The sequence below is a fragment of the Saccopteryx leptura genome, chromosome 1, assembly GCF_036850995.1.
Source record: "Saccopteryx leptura isolate mSacLep1 chromosome 1, mSacLep1_pri_phased_curated, whole genome shotgun sequence".
Taxonomy (NCBI): domain Eukaryota; kingdom Metazoa; phylum Chordata; class Mammalia; order Chiroptera; family Emballonuridae; genus Saccopteryx; species Saccopteryx leptura.
Window position 1 is genome coordinate 280,613,465 of NC_089503.1, and position 21,605 is coordinate 280,635,069.

The following is a 21,605-nucleotide window of genomic DNA, read 5'->3' on the forward strand; positions in this document are numbered from 1 at the left end:
TTAAAGAAATGGAACAAAAAATCATCAGATTTATATGGAACTATAAAAAACCCAGAATAGCCAAAACAATCCTAAGAAAAAAGAATGAAGCTGGGGGCATTACAATACCTGACTTTAAACTATATTATAGGGCCACGATAATCAAAACAGCATGGTATTGGCAGAAAAATAGACACTCAGACCAATGGAACAGAATAGAAAGCCCAGAAATAAAACCACATATATATGGTCAAATAATCTTTGATAAAGGGGCTAACAACACACAATGGAGAAAAGAAAGCCTCTTCAATAAATGGTGTTGGGAAAACTGGAAAGCCACATGCAAAAGAATGAAACTGGACTACAGTTTGTCCCCCTGTACTAAAATTAATTCAAAATGGATCAAAGACCTAAATATAAGACCTGAAACAATAAAGTACATAGAAGAAGACATAGGTACTAAAATCATGGACCTGGGTTTTAAAGAACATTTTATGAACTTGACTCCAATGGCAAGAGAAGTGAAGGCAAAGATAAATGAATGGGACTACATCAGAATAAAAAGTTTTTGCTCAGCAAGAGAAACTGATATCAAAATAAACAGACAGCCAACTAAATGGGAAATGATATTTTCAAAAACAGCTCAGATAAGGGCCTAATATCCAAAATTTACAAAGAACTCATAAAACTCAACAACAAACAAACAAACAATCCAATAAAAAAATGGGAAGAGGACATGAACAGACACTTCTCCCAGGAAGAGATACAAATGGCCAACAGATATATGAAAAGATGCTCAGCTTCATTAGTTATTAGAGAAATGCAAATCAAAACTACAATGAGATACCACCTCACCCCTGTTAGATTAGCTATTATCAACAAGACGGGTAATAGCAAATGTTGGAGAGGCTGCGGAGAAAAGGGAACTCTCATCCACTGTTGGTGGGACTGTAAAGTAGTACAACCATTATGGAGGAAAGTATGGTGGTTCCTCAAAAAACTGAAAATAGAACTACCTTATGACCCAGCAATCCCTCTACTGGGTATATACCCCAAAACCTCAGAAACATTGATACATGAAGACACATGTAGCCCCATGTTCATTGCAGCACTGTTCACAGTGGCCAAGACATGGAAACAACCAAAAAGCCCTTCAGTAGAAGACTGGATAAAGAAGATGTGGCACATATACACTATGGAATACTACCCAGCCATAAGAAATGATGACATCAGATCATTTACAGCAAAATGGTGGGAACTTGATAACATTATACGGAGTGAAATAAGTAAATCAGAAAAAAAACAAGAACTATATGATTCCATACATTGGTGGAACATAAAAACGAGACTAAGAGACATGGACAAGAGTGTGGTGGTTACCAGGGGTGGGGGGAGGGAGGACATGGGAGGGAGGGAGGGAGAGAGTTAGGGGGAGGGGGAGGGGCACAGAAAACTAGATAGAGGGTGGCAGAGGACAATCTGACTTTGGGTGAGGGGTATGCAACATAATTTAATGACAAAATAACCTAGACATGTTTTCTTTGAATATATGTACCCTGATTTATTAATGTCATCCCATTACCATTAATAAAAATTTATTTAAAAAAAAATAAAAAATAAATAAAAATGAATAAATAAAATAAAAATAAATTTGTAGGGATGATATTTTTATAATATTAGAGCTGGCATATTCAATTTTTTTATGCAAGAACTTAAAAAAGTCACACTTAGACAACATTAAACAAAGACCAAACACAAACAAGAATCAGACAAAGTAGACAAATTAGATTAGAGAGAAACCCGGGATTTTAAAGATTAGAACGTGGCCTGCTTGATTTTTAGGCAGGGCTATTTTTATAGAAACATAAAGGATAGAAACCAAACAAAACTCTCTCTTAAAAAGTTTCAAGAACAGCTGTTTATGAGATTCTGTTTAGCCATATCCAAACAGACGTTCTCTTCACCCTCTTTTCAGGCATAGAACAGGAAAGAAGTAAAATGAGTTTAGAGAAAAAGAACAGAAAAAGCTGTAATTTTCCCAAACTCTTAAGTCCTTCTATTTACTAAAGAAAATCCAATAATAACACAACTTTAAAACTCATCTCAGTCTTCTAATATTCTTAAATTCTAATAGCTGCTACAATCAGCAGCCAAAATCCCTCCATTTCAACCCCTGCAAAAGGCTTGCTTCTCGTATTCTGCATTCCAAAGGAGGTAATTTTCTCCAGATAAACAGGCTTTAGCGACCTATTCCCAATCATAAAGAGTTATCCAATTATGAGAAACTGTTTCCACCAAGGACAAAGTATATGGAGAGGTGGGTCTATATTGACTGCAAGCCACTTTTAATTCTTTTAATAATTTATAAGGAAGTGGCTCCCATGTAGGAACCCACTCATCATCAAATTCACCAGCTGCAGCCACAGGGAAATATAATGCCAAATCAGTTTCCTGTTGGTTGCAAGAAGCTTGAATTGCCTTCTGTAACCCTGTTAACCCTGATGATGTTTCCTTTTTATTAACATCTGGTGATTGTACTGATAGAGGCAAAGGCATTCTAATAATCTTATTTTTATTCTTTTTGTCAGTCTTGGGGGGATATAATATGGGCAAGACTGTTTTTGAACCCCAATCCTCATTGTCCCTATTATATTTGACTGCTTCATCTTCTAATTCAGCCTCATCAGAGGGCAATAAAGGGTCTTCATTATTATCCTGATGTTTACTCAATTTTAAAGAGGTCATTCCATAATCTGCACTATCTTGAGACTGCCTTCTATTTCTAATCAATGGAGTCTCTTCTTTTGGAGAAGCAGTTGCTTTTGAAAATTTATGTGCCTCATGTTCTGGATCTAAGGCATCTTTAATCAAGCTCCACAATGCAAATTTATCAACTGGGACCTTTTCTGATCCATGTAGCTCATAATAGAGTTTTAAATCTTCTCCAACCTTAGCCCATGTCTCAAGACTCAGCGTTCCTTCTTCTGGAAACCATGGGGAACATTCTTGTATGAAATGCAGAAAACGAGCTACTTGTTGAGAAAAAACACTGAGTCCTTTCAGAGAAAGTGTATGCTGAATAATTCCTTTAAAGAGTCTTTTTCTTTAGACTCAGTATGACCCATGACTTCTCAAAATCTCAAGTTTTGCTAATTTCCACCTATCCTCATCCTGTCTTCCTTACAGGGGAGTCTGTAGCACCCTGAGTGGAGTCCTATCCATCCCAAGACAACAAGGGGGCTTACCTGTGGGTCCCTGTTTGGGTGCCAAATTCCAGGGTCCTACCCCAGGGGGAATCCAGGGGTCCCACTGGAAGAGATGGCATTGACATGAAACAAGTGAGAGAGCCGAATTCTTTTTTAGCTCATCTGCCAGGCATTTCCACCAATGGCTAGTATAGCTTTATTTTTATACACACATACTAAGTTACAATTACATGGTATACAGAATACATTGATTAATAATTGTTTTTGTTTCACTATGATACATATTTCTAGGCAACGGTTAGTATATTTCTATAAGCTATAAATCAGGTGGTAAGTTATTCTAAGTACAATTATACAATAACTTGAAAACAGCAACAACGGTTTTTGTGCAAGCTTCTAAAAGGTCAGTATTGATTAATAACTCTACCTTACCTAATGTCCTATTGTCTAGTCAAATTTTATTTGTCTACTATATTCATATACTAGTTAAGTTCTAACTTTATTTTTCTCAGAGCATTCCACTACCTGCAGGTCAAGTATGCAAGAAGAACAAAAAGTTTTTCTATTCTATTATATGAAAAGGCTAGGAAGGTAAAGTAATGGGTTAAGTAAAGGCTGAAAGGTGCTTTTGTGTACAGTTACTGTTTCCTACCTATTCATAAGTCACAATCTATTTTTCCTAACATGATTTATAGGAGGGAATTTTCCTACAGACTTAGCCCTTTTGGGGGGATATCATAGCCAGCCTCCTATGTCTGTGGGCCCAGGCAAGGGGGTTTATAGGCTTTTTTGTTGAATTCACACCCTTTGTCTCATTTCCAGAGAAATTGCTACAAATCTTCAGGGAAAACACGGTGCTATTATCCCTGTGCCATAAATGATAGCACACATGCCCAGAAAAGGGGGGATAAAAAACCAAATTAATTCAAAAAGTTAAAGGGGGAAGTATCATTGTGCCTCTTTTTTGCTGTGACTGTATCAATCAGCAGTTGTTGATCTTCTTTGCTGTGACTATGTCAACCAGCAGCTGTTGATTGGCTTCCAACATCCACCCACCAGCATTTCAAAAATTTATATAGAGGCCTTCACAGGGTTCAATCATGCGTCCGGTCCACATGGTCTCAACAGCATATTACTCTCAAGGCTATGACCTTGAAAACTGATCCTAGTGTGGAAATAGGGGCCAGAATGTACATCCCAAGGACAGGAGGGAGGATGAGGTGCCTCAGATTGCCAGATCCAGCTCAAGGGTCAACCAGCAGTCACATCAACTCAGTGATGTCCTTCAATAATTGGGCATATATAAAAGTGAGGGGGAAAAAAGACAGAAAGAGAGAGTCAGCCCTGGCTAGGTGTCTCAGTGAATAAACATCAACCCAGCATACCAGAGGTGATGGGTTCACCCCACAACAGGGCATCTATGAGAAGCAACCAGTAAGTGCACAACTAAGTGGTACAATTAAGTGAAATGAGTTGATGCTTCTCTCTCTTATTCCCACTCTCTCTCTCTAAAATTAATGGAAAATTTTTTAAAATAAAAATTTAAAAAGAGAGAAAGAGTCTTCATTCTCAAGGTTACTTAAGGTTTGGTACAGCTAAAAATTAAGTAAACTGTGGGGTGAGAAGGTTGAACAGACTATTGTCTGTTGTAGATGTGTTATAGAATTTGGCACCTGAAACCTGTGTAAAAGTATATTAACCAGTACCACCCCAGTAAATTTAATTAAAAAATAAATAAACAATTTTAATGTATTGTTATAAATGCTAAGACGGAGAAAAGCACAAGGCTTTTCCTAAGCAATTTTCATGGAAGGAAGGAGCTGACTGAGGTTTACTAGAAGAATCCCTCTAAGTAGGTATCTGAGAACACACTTTTCACCCAACAATCAATAAATTATTAATAAAAACCCATGATATTTTATCTCAATAAAGGTGTATCCAGGAAAAAGTATTTGGTGTAAAAACAGTGCAATGTTAAGTTCAGCAAGAAAGAAAAACACAAAAACTGCATTTTTAAATTTAGTCAGCTAGGGACACTAAGGCCACTTAAAACAGGGACAAAGCTTAATCATTCCAAGGAGTTGAGTATTGTGTCTCTTATCTACTAATCTAAAATTGAATTCCCACTTAGCTTTGACATAAATTTTTATTTATAAGTTGTTTTTATTTTTAAAGAAGAAAAGAAAACTAAAAAAGCTTATACCCAGGGCACATTTCCTAAACCAAAAGCCATGAGAAGAAAGTGACATCTAATGGTTGGTTACTTCAATACAAGTCCAGTTGCTCTCCAAACCCCAAGGGACTAGAAAAGAGAGATTTTGATGTAAATCATCAGACAAAGACAGTCTCAAAAGTCATCCTGAAAAGTCAAAAATGTTATGCAGCCATCTGGGAAACGAGCTCATTGCATTCAATCTAATGTGCTGTGCTGAAGAAAATTTGACCAAAAGGCATTCTAAAGATGAACCATAAACAACTTAAATCTTAAATCATAAGACTTTTTCCCTCGTGAAAAAACAATAAACACTTATGTACTGCAAACATGTACAAGACCCTCTTCTAAGGGCCTCATATATATTAACTAATTTAAATATTTTGTATACAATCTACAACATTGATGCAAATGAATAAACCATAAAGTTTGTTATAACACTTAAGGTCAAAATAAAAATAAATTAATGTTGTTCAAAGACAAGAATGTTCAATGTATTTAATTACTTCTTAGAAGAGAACCGCAAAGAAACTTGAGACGTCATAGTTTATATTTTGGTCCTCAGGAGTTGAAAAATCTATCCCATGAAAGGAAATGCAGCATTTTTACTTATTCCTTAATCCTTTCTAATCTGTCTTTCATTTCTTATCTTGCTCATGTGTGAAAAGTATTTTTTTTTGAACTTCTTTATTTCATCACTGAATGTTACCAGTACTTTATAAAATTATAAGGTATACTACCAAAAAGTTTATCTCTTTCCAAATATCATTCCTCCAATTCTAGAAACAGTTGTCGGGTGAAACGCTTAGTAAGCAAATAGCCAGGCCAATACCAAAAATGCACATATGATTCACAATACATGTTTATCCTATAGCAAAATATCTTTAGATGAAAATTAAATTGTAAGCATTGTTCTATTTTGTCTTCTAAGGAAAATTTTTAAATATGTGTTATTTATCTTACCTAGCTAATACCAACAAATATAAACTGCTCCAAAATCCAAATGTAGTTTTATTTTTTATAAAAATAAAAGCTATCATATTTGTCCTCACCTATAGTTTCATTAGTCAATGAGTTACATGTGGTCTCTAGCCTATTTATAAATTCAATTTGAGAGACAGATTCAGAAAATAAGTTCATTACAAGATATTTTTTGGTAATAACCATTCCTTCCCTGACCAGGCAATGGCAAAGTGGATAAAGCATTGGGCTGGGATGTGGCGGACCCAGGTTCGAGACCCCGAGGTCACCAGCTTGAGCATGGGCTCATCTGGTTTGAGCAAAAGCTCACCAGCTTGGACCCAAGGTCGCTGGCTTGAGCAAGGGGTTACTCAGTCTGCTGAAGGCCCATGGTCAAGGCACATATGAGAAAACAATCAATGAAGAACTAAAATGCCACAACAAAGAATTGATGCTTCTCATCTCTCTCTGTTTCTGTCTGTCTGTCCCCATCTATCCTTCTCTCTGACTCTCTGTCTCCATCAAAAATAAATAAAACATAAAATAAAATAAAAAATAACCATTTTTTGTAACTAATAAAAAAATTATTAATTTATCTCTTAAGGACACATAATTTGTGCTGAAGCATCTTTGTTGATATATATACCATCCTCACACTTAAAGGCTTCACCAGTACCTATTGGCAATGATGGTCTCCTGATTTTTTTTTCTTAAATTAATTTTAATGGGGAGACATTGATAAATCAGGGTACATGTGTTCAGAGAAAACATCTCTACGTTATTTTGACATTTGATTATGCTGCATTTCCATTACCCAAAGTCCAATGGTCTTCCGTCACCTTCTAACTGCTTTTCATTGTGCCCCTCCCCTCCCCCAAACTCCTCCCTCTCCTCTTCCCACCCTGTAATTCCCACACTCTTGTTCATGTCTCTGAGTCTCATTTTTATGTCCCAGCTATATATGGAATCATAGTTATTAGTTTTTACTGATTTACTTATTTCACAAATTATAATGTTATCAAGGTCCAACCATGTTGTTCTAAATGATTCGATGTCATCATTTCTTATGGCTGAGTAGTATTCCATAGTATATATGTACCAAAGCTTTTTAATCCACTTGTCCACTGATGGACACTTGGGCTGTTTCCAGATCTTCGCTATTGTGAACAATGCTGCCATAAACATAGGGATGCTTTTCTTCTTTTGAAACAGTGCTATGGTATTCTTGGGGTATATTTCTAAAAGTGGTATAGCTGGGTCAAAAGGCAGTTCAATTTTTAACTTTTTGAAGAATCTCCATCCTGTTTTCCACAGTGGCTGCACTAGTCTGCATTCCCACCAGCAGTGCAGAAGGGTTCCATTTTCATCCTCGCCAGCACTTATTCTGTACTGTTTTGTGATGAGCACCATTCCGATTGCTGTGAAATTATATCTCATTGTGATTTTAATTTACATTTCTCTAATGATTAGTGATGTTGAGCATTTTTTCATATGCCTATTGGCCATCTGTATGTCCTTTTTTGAGAAGAGTCTATTCATTTCTTTCGCCCATTTTTTTATTGGATTGTTTGTCTTCCTGGTATTGAGTTTTACAAGTTCTTTATAAATTTTGGTCATTAACCCCTTGTCAGATGAATAGTCAAATATATTCTCCCATTGTGTAGTTTGTCTTTTTATTCTGTTCTTATTGTCTTTAGCTCTGCAAAAGCTTTTTAGTTTGATATAGTCCCATTTGTTTATCTTGTCTTTTATTTCACTTGCCCGTGGAGATAAATCGGCAAGTATATTGCTGCGAGAGATGTCAGAGCTTACTGCCTATGTTTTCTTCTAAGTTGCTTATGGTTTTATGGCTTACATTTAAGTCTTATCCACTTTGAGTTTATTTTTGTGAATGGTGAAAATTGCTGGTCTAGTTTTATTTTTTTGTAAGTACTTGTCCAATTTTCCCAATACCATTTGTTGAAGAGGCTGTCTTTACTCCAATGTATGCTCTTACCTCCTTTGTCAAATACTAGTTTTCCATAAAAGTGTGGGTTTATTTCTGGGTTCTCAGTTCTGTTTCATTAATCTATATGCCTGTTCTTATGCCAGTACCAGCTGTTTTGAGTACAATGGCTTGTAGTATAACTTGATATCAGGAAGTGTGGTAGCTCCCACTTTATTCTTCCTTTCCAAGATTGCTGAGACTATTCGTGTTTGCTTTTGGTTCCAGATAATTTTTTGGAATATGTGTTCTATATCTTTAAAGTAAGTCATTGGTATTTTAATCGATATTGCATTGAATTTATAAGTTGCTTTGGGTAATATAGACATTTTAATGATGTTTATTCTTCCTAATCATGAGTACGGTGTATGCTTTCACTTGTTTGTTTCTTCCCTGATATCTTTTATCAATGTTTTATAATTTTCCGAGTACAAGTCTTTAACCTCCCTGGTTAAATTTATTCCTAGGTACTTTATTTTTTTGGTTGCAATGGTGAAGGGCATTGCTTCCTTCATTTTTCTTTCTGACAGTTCATTGTTAGTGTTTAAAAATGCCTCTGATTTCTGAGTATTAATTTTATATCCTGCCACTTTGCTGAATTCATTTATCAGGTCCAGTAGTTTTTGACTGAGACTTTAGGGTTTTCTATATACAATATCATATCACCTACAAATAATGATAGTTTTACTTCTTTTTGAATTTGGATGCCTTTTATTTCTTTTTCTTGTCTGATTGCTGTGGCTAGGACTTCCAGAACTATGTTGAATAAGAGTGGTAAAAAGGGGCACCCCTGCCTTGTTCCTGATTTTAAGGGGATCGCTTTTAATTTTTGCCCATTGAGTATGATGTTGGCTGTGGGTTTGTCATAGATGGCCTTTATCATGTTGAGGTATGTTCCCTGTATTCCCACTTTGCTGAGAGTTTTGATCATGAATGTGTGCTGGATTTTATTAAATACATTTTCTGCATCTATTGAAATTACCATGTGGTTTTTCTCCTTCCTTTTGTTTATGTGATGAATCACATTGATTGATTTGTGAATATTGTACCAGCCTTGCCTCCCAAGAATAAATCCAACTAGATCATGATTTATAATTTATTTCATATATTGCTGAATTCGGTTTGCTAAAATTTTGTTGAGGATTTTAGCATCTAAATTCATCAGGGATATTGGCCTATAATTTTGTTTCTTTGTGTTGCCTTTGCCTGGTTTTGGAATCAAAATTATACTCACCTCATAAAAGATGCTTGGAATTCTTCCTTCCTCTTGAATTTTTTGAAATAGCTTATTAAGGATAAGAGTTAGTTCTTCTTTGAATATTTGGTAGAATTCACTTGTGAAGCCATCAAGCCCAGAACTTTTCTTTTTTGAAAGTTTTTTGATAACTGTTTCAATCTCATTTGTTGTAATTGGTCTGTTTAGGTTTTCTGATTCTTCCAGATTAATCTTTGGAAGATTATATGTTTCAAGAAATTTGTCCATTTCATCTAGGTTGTCTAGTTTTTTGGCGTACAGTTCATCATAGTATTTTCTTACAATATTTTGTATTTCTGGTGTGTCAGTTGTTATTTCTCCACTCTCATTTCTAATTTTATTTATTTGAGTTCTCTCTCTTTTTTTCTTGGTGAGTCTGGTTAAAGGTTCATTGATCTTTTCAAAGAACCAGCTCCTGGTTTTATTGATCCTCTGTATTGTTTCTTTAGCCTCTATGTCATTTATTTTGGCTCTGATCTTTATTATTTTCTTCCTTCTACTACCTCTAAGCTTTACTTGCTGTTCTTTTTCTAGTTCTTTTAGATGCAAGGTCAAGTTGTTTATTTGAGCTTTTTCTAGCTTCTTGAGGAGTGCCTGTAATGCTATAAGCTTCCCCCTCAGGACTGCTTTTCCTGTGTCCCATAAATTTTAAGTTGATGTATGCTCATTATCATTCTTTTCTAGGAATTTTTTTATTTCTTCTTCGATCTCATTGTTAATGCATTCGTTATTTAATAACATGCTATTTAGTTTCCAAGTGTTTGAGTATTTTTCAGTTTTTCTGTTGTGGTTGATTTCTAGTTTCATGCCATTGTGATCAGAGAAAGTGCTCAATATGATTTCCATCTTCTTAAATTTGTTGAGACTGCTTTTATGCCCTAACATGTGGTCTATTCTAGAGAATGTACTATGATCACTTCAAAAGAATGTATATTCTGCTGCTTTAGGGTGAAAGGTTCTGAAGATATCTATTAAATCAAGTTGGTCTATTATGTCCTTTAAGTCTGCTGTTACTTTGTTAATTTTCTTTCTTGAGAATCTAACTAGTGATGTTAGTGGGGTATTGAAAACCCCTACTATTATAGTATTGCTGTTGATCTTGCCCTTTAAATCCATCAAAGTTTGCTTTATATATTTAGGTGCCCCTATATTAGGTGCATAGATATTTATAATGGCTATATCTTTCTGTTGGATTGCTCCCTTTATCATTATGTAATGACCTTCTTTATCTCTTACTATAACCTTTGTTTTAAAGTCCATTTTTTCTGATATAAGAATTGCTACACCAGCTTTTTTTTCATTTCCATTTGCATGAAATATTTTTTTCCATTCTTTATCTTCAGTCTATGTGCATCTTTTGTTTTAAAGTGTGTCTCTTGTAGACAGCATATGTATGGGTCCTGTTTTCTTATCCACGCAGGTACCCTATGTCTTTTGATTGGATCATTTAATCCATATACATTTAAGATTATTATTGATATGTAGTTCTTTATTGCCTTTTTATTCTTTAAAGCTGTATTTCTCCTTTTCTTTTTTTTTTTTTAGTGATAGAGAGAGAAAGAGACAGACAGGAAGGGAGAGAGATGAGAGCATCAACTTGTAGTTGCAGCACTTAGTTGTCCAATGATTGCTTTTTTATATGTGCCTTGACCAAGGGCCCCTGCCAATGTGGGAAGGGGAAACCAGAAACAGGCAGAAACCTGTGGCTGAGCATAGGTGCACAATCCCTTCTGTGGTGCTGAGGCTTGCGGCCCTGGTGGCTTGCAGGCCCACCCATGGGGGCGGGGCAAGGGCCAAGGCCAGCCGAGGCTTGTAGACTGGGCACGTGAACACAGCCCCTCCCATGGAGGAGAAGTGAAAACCTCACTGACTTCCACAGCAGGCCGGCACCAGCAATGCCCATACCCGAATGCCCAAGACAGCAGCAGAGGGGTGGCGGGCCAGCAGGCAGACTACACCTAGAGAACAAACAGGCCACAGCCATTGGACTCCAGTGGCTACACCCTTCTTAGACACAGACAAAATGAGAAGGCAGAGAAATGCAACCCAAATGAATCAAGAGAAATCCTCAGAAAAAGGCTTGAACGAGTCAGATATAACAAAATTACCAGATGCAGAGTTTAAAATAATGATTTTTAGGATGTTCAATGACGTTAGAACAACAATAGATGAACATAAAAAACACCTAAAAAAGAAATAGCAAGTATAAAAAGGGACATTAAAATATTTTTAAAAATCATTCAGAAACGACAAATACAATATCAGAAATGAAGACCACACTGGAAGGAATTAAAAGCAGAATGGATGAAGCTGAGGATAGAATCAATGAGTTAGAGTACAAGAATAACAAAGACACAGAAGCAGAGAAGCAAAAGGAAAAGAGACTCAAAAAGTCTGAGGAAACCCTAAGAGAGCTCTGTGACAACATGAAGAGAAATAACATCTGCATCATAGGGATTCCTGAAGAAGAATAGAAAGAACAAGGGATAGAGCCTTTGTTCATTCAAATCATAGCTGAAAACTTTCCTAAATTGATGCAGAAAAAAGTCACACAAAATCAAGGAGCACAGAGAATTCCATTAAAGAGAAACCCAAACAAATCTACACAAAAACAATAATAATCAAAATACCAAAGCTAAGAGATAAAGAGAAAATGTTAAAAGCTGCTGAAGAAAAAAAAGGCTATCACCTACAAAGGAGACCCCATAAGGATGACATTCGAGTTCTCAACAGAAACACTTGAGGACAAAAGGGTATGGCAAAAAATATTCAAAGTAATGCAGAACAAGAGCTTACAACCAAGACTACTTTATCCAGCAAGGCTATCATTTAAAATTGAAGGAGAAATAAAAAGCTTCTCAGACAAAAAAAAACACTCAAGGAATTCATTACAACCAAACCAATGCTGCAAAAAATGTTAAGGGGCCTGTTGTAAACAGATCAAAGGGGGGGAAAGAATATAGCAAAAGAGGAATACATTTTTAAAGAATAAAATGGCAAGAAACAACTACATGTCAATAATAACCTTAAATGTAAATGGATTAAATGATTCAATCAAAAAATATCGGGTAGCTGTGTGGATAAAAAAAACAGGACCCATACATATACTGTCTACAAGAAGCACACCTTAAAACAAAAGATGCACATAGACTAAAGGTAAAAGGATGAAAAAAAATATTTCATGCAAATGGAAATGAAAAAAAATTGGAGTAGCAATACTTATATCAGACAAATAGACTTTAAAACAAAGGCTATAGTATTAGATAAAGAAGGTCACTATATAATGATAAAGGGAGCAATCCAACAGAAAGTTATAACCATTATAAATATCTACACACCCAATACACCCAATATAGGAGCACCTAAATATATAAAGCAGACTTTGATGGATTTAAAGGGTGAGATCAACAGCAATACTATAATAGTAGGGGATTTCAATACTCCACTAACATCATTAGATAGATCCTCAAGAACAAAAATTAACAAAGAAACAGCAGACTAAAAGGACACACTAAATCAACTCGATTTAATAGATATCCTCAGAACCTTTCACCCTTAAGCAGCAGGTTCTACATTCTTTTCAAATGCTCATAGTACATTCTCTAGGATAGATCACATGTTAGGACACAAAAGCGGTCTCAACAAATTTAAAATATTGATATCATATCAAGCATTTTCTCTGATCACAATGGCGTGAAACTAGAAATCAACCATAACAGAAACACTGAATAAAACTCAAACACTTGGAAACTAAATAGCATGTTATTAAATAATGAATGGGTCAACAATGAGATCAAACAAGAAATTTTAAAATTCTTAGAAATGAATGATAATGAGCATACAACAACTCAAAATTTATGGGACATGGCAAAAGCAGTCCTGAGAGGGAAGTTCATAGCATTACAGGCATACCTTAAGAAGCTAGAAAAAGCTCAAATAAACAACTTAACCTGGCATCTAAAAGAACTAGAAAAAAAAAGCAAGTAAAGTCCAGAGGTAGTAGAAGAAAAAAATAATAAAAATCAGAGCAGAAATAAATGACATAGAGGCTAAAGAAACAATACAGAGTATCAAAAAAAGCAGGAGTGCGTTTTTTAAAAAGGTAAACAAGATCAATGAACCTTTAGCCAGACTCACTAAGAAAAAAAGAGAAAGACTCAAATAAAAAAATTAGAAATGAAAGAGGAGAAATAACTGACACAACAGAAATACAAAGGATTGTAAGAAAATACTATGAAGAACTATATGCCAAAAAATTAGACCATCTACATGAAAAGAACAAATTTCTTGAAACATATAATCTTTTAAAAACCAATCAGGAAGAATCAAATAACCTAAACAGAATGATTACAACAAATGAGATCAAAACAGTTATCAAAAAACTCCCAACAAATAAAAGCCCGGGCCAGATGGCTTCACAAGTGAATTTTACCAAATATTCAAAACAGAACTAACTCCTACCTTCTCAAGCTGTTTCAAAATATACAAGAGGAAGGAAGACTTCCAAGTTCCTTTTATGAGACGAGAATTATTCAGATTCCAAAACCAGGCAAAGACAACACAAAGAAAGAAAACTGTAAACCAATATCCCTGATGAATATATATGCTAAAATCTTCAACAAAATATTAGCAAACCAGATCCAGCAATATATGAAAAAAATCATACACCATTATCAAGTGGGATTTATTCTGGGGAGGAAAGGCTGGTACAACATTTGCAAATCAATCAATGTAATTCATCACATAAACAAAAGGAAGGAGAAAAACCACATGATAATTTCAATAGATGCAGAAAAAACATTTGATAAAATCCAGCACCCATTTATGATCAAAACTCTCAGCAAAGTGGGAATACAGGGAACATACCTCAACACAATAAAGGCCATCTATGACAAACCCACAGCCAACATCATACTCAATGGGCAAAAATTAAAAGCGATCCCCTTAAGATCAGGAACAAGGCAGGGGTGCCCCTTTTTACCACTCTTATTCAACATAGTTCTGGAAGTCCTAGCCACAGCAATCAGACAAGAAGAAGAAATAAAAGGCATCCAAATTCAAAAAGAAGTAAAACTATCATTATTTGTAGGTGATATGATATTGTATATAGAAAACCCTAAAGTCTCAGTCAAAAAACTACTGGACCTTTCAGCAAAGTGGCAGGATATAAAATTAATACTCAGAAATCAGAGGCATTTTTATACACCAACAATGAACTGTCTGAAAAAGAAATTAAAAAAAAAATTCTCTTCACTCTTGCAACCAGAAAAAATAAAGTACCTAGGAGTAAATTTAACCAAGGAGATTAAAGACTTGTACTCGGAAAATTATAAAACATTGATAAAAGAAATTAAGGAAGATACAAACAAGTGGAAGCATATACTGTGCTCATGGTTAGGAAGAATAAACAACATTAAAATGTCTATATTACCAAAGCAATTTATAAATTTAGTGCAATACCAATCAAAATACCAATGTCATACTTCAAAGATATAGAACGTATGTTCCAAAAATTTATATGGAACCAAAAAAGAACGTGAATAACCTCAGTAATCTTGAAAAGGAATAATAAAGTGAGAGGCATCACACTTCCTGATATCAAGTTATATTACAAGGTCATTGTACTCAAAATATCTTTGTACTGGCATAAGAACAGGCATATAGATTAATGAAACAGAACTGAGAACCCAGAAATAAACCCACACTTTTATGGATAACTGATATTTGACAACGGAGGTAATAGCATACATTGAAGTAAAGACAGCCTCTTCAACAAATGGTGTTGGGAAAATTGGACAAGTACTTGCAAAAAAATGAAACTAGACCACCAACTTACACAATTCACAAAAATAAACTCAAAATGGATAAAAGACTTAAATGTAAGCTGTGAAACTATAAACAGCTTAGAAGAAAACATAGGCATTAAGCTCTCCAACATCTCTCAACAATATATTTGCTGATTTATCTCCACCAGCAAGGGAAATAAAAGACAGGATAAACAAATGGGACTATATCAAACTAAAAAGCTTTTGCCAGCTAAAGACAATAAGAACAGAATAAAAAGACAAACTACACAATGAAAGAACATATTCGACAATACGTCTGATAAGGGGTTAATAACCAAAATTTATAAAGAACTTGTAAAATTCAATACCAGGAAGATAAACGATCCAATCAAAAAATGGGCAAAGGAAATGAATAGACACTTCTCCAAAGAGGATATACAGATGGCCAATAGGCATATGAAAAAATGCTCAACATCACTAGTCATTAGAGAAATGCAAATTAAAACCACAATCAGATATCACCTCACACCAATCAGAATGGCGCTCATCAACAAAACAACACAGAGTAAGTGCTGGCGAGGATGTGGAGAAAAGGGAACCCTCCTGCACTACTGGTGGGAATGCAGACTAGTGCAGCCACTGTGGAAAACAGTATGGAGAGTCCTCAAAAAATTAAAAATTGAACTGCTTTTTTATCCAGCTATCCCACTTTTAGGAATATACCCCAAGAATTCCATAGCACTGTTTCATGTTTACGGCAGCACTGTTCACAATAGTGAAGATCTGGAAAGAGCCCAAGTGTCCGTCAGTGAATGAGTGGATTAAAAAGCAGTGGTACATATATACAATGGAATACTATGGAGCCACAAAAAAGAAGGAAATCTTACCTTTTGCAACAACATGGATGGACCTGGAAACTATTATCTTAAGTGAAATAAGTCAGGCAGAGAAAGAAAAATATCATATGTCATTTGAGGAATCCAATGAACCGTGTGAACTGTGGATCAGAATAGAGGCAGAAGAGAGATCAAAGGGACCAGAGGAAAAAAGGATAGAGGGAAAGGGGATGATAGGATGGGATAAACCTGAAGGGAAGGGGAAAGGGCGTTATGGGGAAGGGTGCAAAGGAGATGTTGAGGGGAATACGGGGGAGGGGGGATGCATTCTGGGCAACACTAGAATCTTTGTAAACACAATAAATTAACATCAATAAAGAAAAAAAGAATGAACACACTGTAAAAAGCCTACTTACAAACTAACAAGTCAGCCTGCTAGAGATTTTATAGAGGCTGACGAAGACATGAGATTCCTGCATCAGAAAAAAAGGACAAGTTATTACTCACTTATAGCAGTGCGGTGTTTCCCAACATGGGGCCCATGCCCCACAGGGGGGCAATTCGATAGTTAAGGGGGGCAATTTGAAAATGAACTCGACACGACTTTAACTCTTTCACCCCGGGCCATTTAAATGCAATGCTAGATATCGGTGCCAAATTTAACAAAAAATGCAATTCTTAAATAATTGTGGTAAATAATTATTAAGTATAATTTTGTTTGACGAGACCAAAATATCAACTGGGTGATTGGCGTCGTCAAGTAAACTTCGTCCTGGGTTCACCGCGGAGCGTACCATCTGCCACGGGGAACCCTGGATGTTTTAAAAACTTGCTAAACAACACAGTTATTCTCACCTAATTGGCCCATCGCAACTTCTGTAGTGTTTTACATCATTCAGTTGGTGTTAATTTGAAATAAGTGTCAGTCAAAACTGTTGTAAAAGCTTGTTGATTTAATAAATATACATATATATGTTGTATAGATATAATTGGTAAGTATTTGATTTTATTTTTATCAATATTAAACTCTTTATTAAGTACTTCTTGCATCGGGGCTAGAAAGCACTAATATTTTATAAATATTATTGGGGCTATAATAGTGCATGCATGACAATTTTAATTTTAGAAGCATAACTTTCCAGAAAATTTTGTCAAGTGGAAAAAATATAGATACCTTTTGATTTGCGGTGGTAGTGTAGTAAATGTGTTATATACATTTAAATAGATATGAATTTTTAGTATACATTTACTCTATGTCACATTGAATATATTTTAACACATATTTTAATATTAGTTTTTAATTGATCTTATTTTTATTTCTTATAGCCCATAGTAAAATGAGTGGTGCAAGCAAGAAAAAAACTCATCAATATTCAGAGGAATATTTAAAATTTGGGTTCATACCCGCTGTTCACAATGAGCGGATTCCTTTTTGTCTTTTATGCCAGCAATGCTTGACCAACGAATCAATGAAACGAGGTCGTCTTGAGGCGCATTTGAAGGCAAAACATAGTGCTCATATTAATTCAGATTTGAGTTACTTTAAAACTTTAAAGAAAAATTTTGAAGAAAGAACAACATTAAAGTCTCTATTTACTGCTCATACTTCAACTAATAATCGTGTTCTTGAGGCTAGTTATCAAATTTCTTTATTCATCGCTAAAACTGGAGAAAATCACACTATAGGAGAGAATTTAATAAAACCATCAATATCAGCATTTCTTAAAACGGTTCTTGAAAAAGATGACAAAGATGTAAAAGCTATGCCACTCAGTGACAGTACTGTTAGCAGAAGAATAGACGAAATGAGTGAGGATATTGAAAAACAACTTATTGAAAAGCTGAAAACAAGAAAATTCTCCTTGCAAGTGGATGAATCAACTTTGAGAGACAGTGAGGCAGTATTGATAACTTACGTAAGATATATTGATAAAGGACATTTTGCTGAATAAATGTTGTTCTGTAAAAGATAAGAAAGCACCACTACCTCCAAAGATATATATAATAAGCTAAAAAAAACTACTTAGATGTCAATGATATACCAATGAAAAATATAACATCTTGCCCTGGCCGGTAGGCTCAGCGGTAGAGCGTCGGCCTGGCATGCGGGGAACCCGGGTTCGATTCCCGGCCAGGGCACATAGGAGAAGTGCCCATTTGCTTCTCCACCCCCCCCCCTTCCTCTCTGTCTCTCTCTTCCCCTCCTGCAGCCAAGGCTCCATTGGAGCAAAGATGGCCCGGGCGCTGGGGATGGCTCCTTGGCCTCTGCCCCAGGCGCTAGAGTGGCTCTGGTCGTGGCAGAGCGATGCCCCAGAGGGGCAGAGCATTGCCCTCTGGTGGGCAAAGCGTCGCCCCTGGTGGGCGTGCCGGGTGAATCCCAGTCGGGCGCATGTGGGAGTCTGTCTGACTGTCTCTCCCCGTTTCCAGCTTCAGAAAAATACAAAAATAAATAAATAAATAACATCTTGTGCTGCAGATGGTGCTCCCAGTATGATGGGCAAGGAAAATGGCTGCTTAAAATTGATGAAAGATGCAAATCCAGAAATGATTTTTGTGCATTGTGTTGTTCATAGGGAAAACTTGGTCGCTAAAAACATCTCACCTGTTCTGAATGAAGTATTACATACAGTAATAAAGTGTGTTAATGCTATTAAAGCTAGTGCCAAATGTGAGCGTCTTTTCAAGCTATTTTGTGAAGAACAAAATGAAGACCATATGAGACTTTTACTTCATACTGAAGTAAGATGGCTATCTAAAGGAAACTGTTTGAAAAGATTTATGGAACTGTTTGATACTCTTAGTGATTTTTTAAGCGACAAACCTGAAATGAAGTATCCGTTAACAATAGATGGTAAAGCATTTGTGAGTTATTTAGCCGATATCTTTGAAAAACTAAATATATTAAATAAGCAACTTCAAGGAACAAATAAAACTCTTGTCAATGCAAAAGCAAAGATATTTGGTTTCATTACCAATATTGAGTTATGTCAGAAACATTAACAAACAAAAACTTTAAACAGTTTCATTGGTTCCAAAAATGTGAAGTAACTGATACTGCTTTACTTGTTATTGTCAATCATTTGAATATTCTATCAGCTGATTTAAAAGAAAGATTTTCTGATTTAAAACAAATTGATTTCCCAACATGGATGATGCAGCCAATGTTAGTGGATTTGTCTGATATATCAAATATGCAGTATCAAGAAGAACTCGCAGAATTGCAAAATGATGAGTCAGTTAAAGCTTTATTTAATATCAAAGGAGCGATGGCATAGCTTTGTGAGGAAACAGAAATCAAATACCCAAATTCAACCAAATGTGCAAGAAAACTATTGCTACTGTTTCCATCTTCATTTTTAGCTGAATGTGGATTTAGTGCTGTAAATGATTTACTGGTGAAAAAAAGAAATCGGCTGGATATAACACAACGTGGAGACTTGAGACTAAAGCTAACCAAATTGGAACCTAATATAAAATCTCTGTGCATCAAGCATCAAGCGCAAGGATCACACTAAATTAAAATAATAAATTAATATAGAAAAATCTGAATTAAAATTATTTGGAATTTAAATTTCTGTTTTTCATTATGTTTTGAAATTTTACTTACTGTGTTTTGTTAACAATTTCATAGTGATTTCTTCCTAGAACCTATCATTTATGTTTATTAAGTGAACAAATCAATTTTTTAATGTTAAAAATTATGTATGTTACATAGGGGAGGACATAAAAATTTTAGAAAGTTTAAGGTGGGGCATGACACAAAAAAGGTTGGGAAACACTGAGCTAGAGTGTCAGCATTTGAGCCAGTTAACCCAAGCCCCAGTCCCTACAGGGCAATGCAAAGAAAGCCAGATGATTGCCTGACCTGTGGTGGCACAGTGGATAAAGCATCAACCTGGAAATGCTGAGGTCGCCGGTTCGAAACCCTGGGCTTTCCTGGTCAAGGCACATATGGGAGTTGATGCTTCCAGCTCCTCCCCCCTTCTCTCTCTCTGTCTCTCCTCTCTCTCTCTCTCTCTCTCTCTCTCTGTCTCTCCCTCTCCTCTCTAAAATGAATAAATAAATAAATAAATTTAAATATCCCTGGCTTGTACAACTCCTGAGCTCCTCTTCCTTAAAAAAAGAAAGCCAGATGATACCTGCATCCACATTGTGTAGTGTTCCAGGAGAGAAAACTTGATTGGGAAATTTGAATATTAGTCCCTAGGCAGTGGTTCAATAGATATAGAGTGTCAGCCCGGCATATGGATGTCCCAGGGTTCAATTCCCGGTCAGGGCACACAGGAGAGGTGATCATCTGCTTATCTTCCCCTTCCTCTCTCACTTCTCTCCCTCTTCCCCTCCCATAGCCAATGGCTTCATTGGTTTGAGCATGGCCCTGGATGCTGAGAATACCTTGGTTGGTCCAACCGTGTTAGCCTCAGGCACTAAAAATAACTCAGTACTCAAACATCAGCCCCAGATGGGGTTGCCAGGTGGATCCCAATAGGGGCATATGCAGGAGTCTGCTTCATTATTTCCTCTCCTCTCACCAAAAAAAGAAGAAAAAAAGAGAGAAAGAAGGAAGGAAGGAAGGAAGGAAGGAAGGAAGGAAGGAAGGAAGGAAGGAAGGAAGGAAGGAAGGAAGGGGAGAGAGAGAGAAAGGAAAGAAAAAGAAAGAAAGAAAGAAAGAACGAAAGAAAGAAGAAAGAAAGAAAGAAAGAAAGGAAAGAAAGAAAGAAAGAAAGAGAAAGAAAAGAAAGAAAAAAGAAAGAAAGAAAAAGAAAGAAAGAAAGAAAGAGAAAGAAAAAGAAAGAAGAAAGAAAGAAAGAAAAAGAAAGAAAGAAAGAAAGAGGAAAAGAAAGAAGAAAGAAATAATATTTTATAATGGCAAATCTCTTTGCCCTGGAAAGAGACTATTATCCTTCTTATATTGTATGGAACATGCTTACCCTTAGCTCCAGAGGGAAATACTATTCTTATGTGCTGGGGAATATTATTAGTTTCCCATTGCTGCTGAAATAAATCACTACAAACTTAGTGACTTAACCAATACGTGTTTATTATCTTGCGGTTCTGGAAGTCAGAAATCCAAATGGACTAAAATCAAGGTGTTAGCTGCTGTCCTTTCATAGGAAAATCCATTTCCTTCACTTTTCCAGCCTCTGGGGCCACCAGAATTCTTGGGTTCATGACCTCTTTCTTCCATCAAGACCAAGCTGAGTCCTACTCAGGTTGATTCACTCTGATCTTTTCTGCCTCTCTCTTCCACTTTAAAGTATCCTTGTGATTACATTGGGCCTACCTGGAGAACCCAGAATAACCTCCTTATTATTTTTATTTTATCCTCAAGATTTTATTGTCACATAATGTGAAGCTTAGAACTGGATCACTTGGCCCTTTCTCTT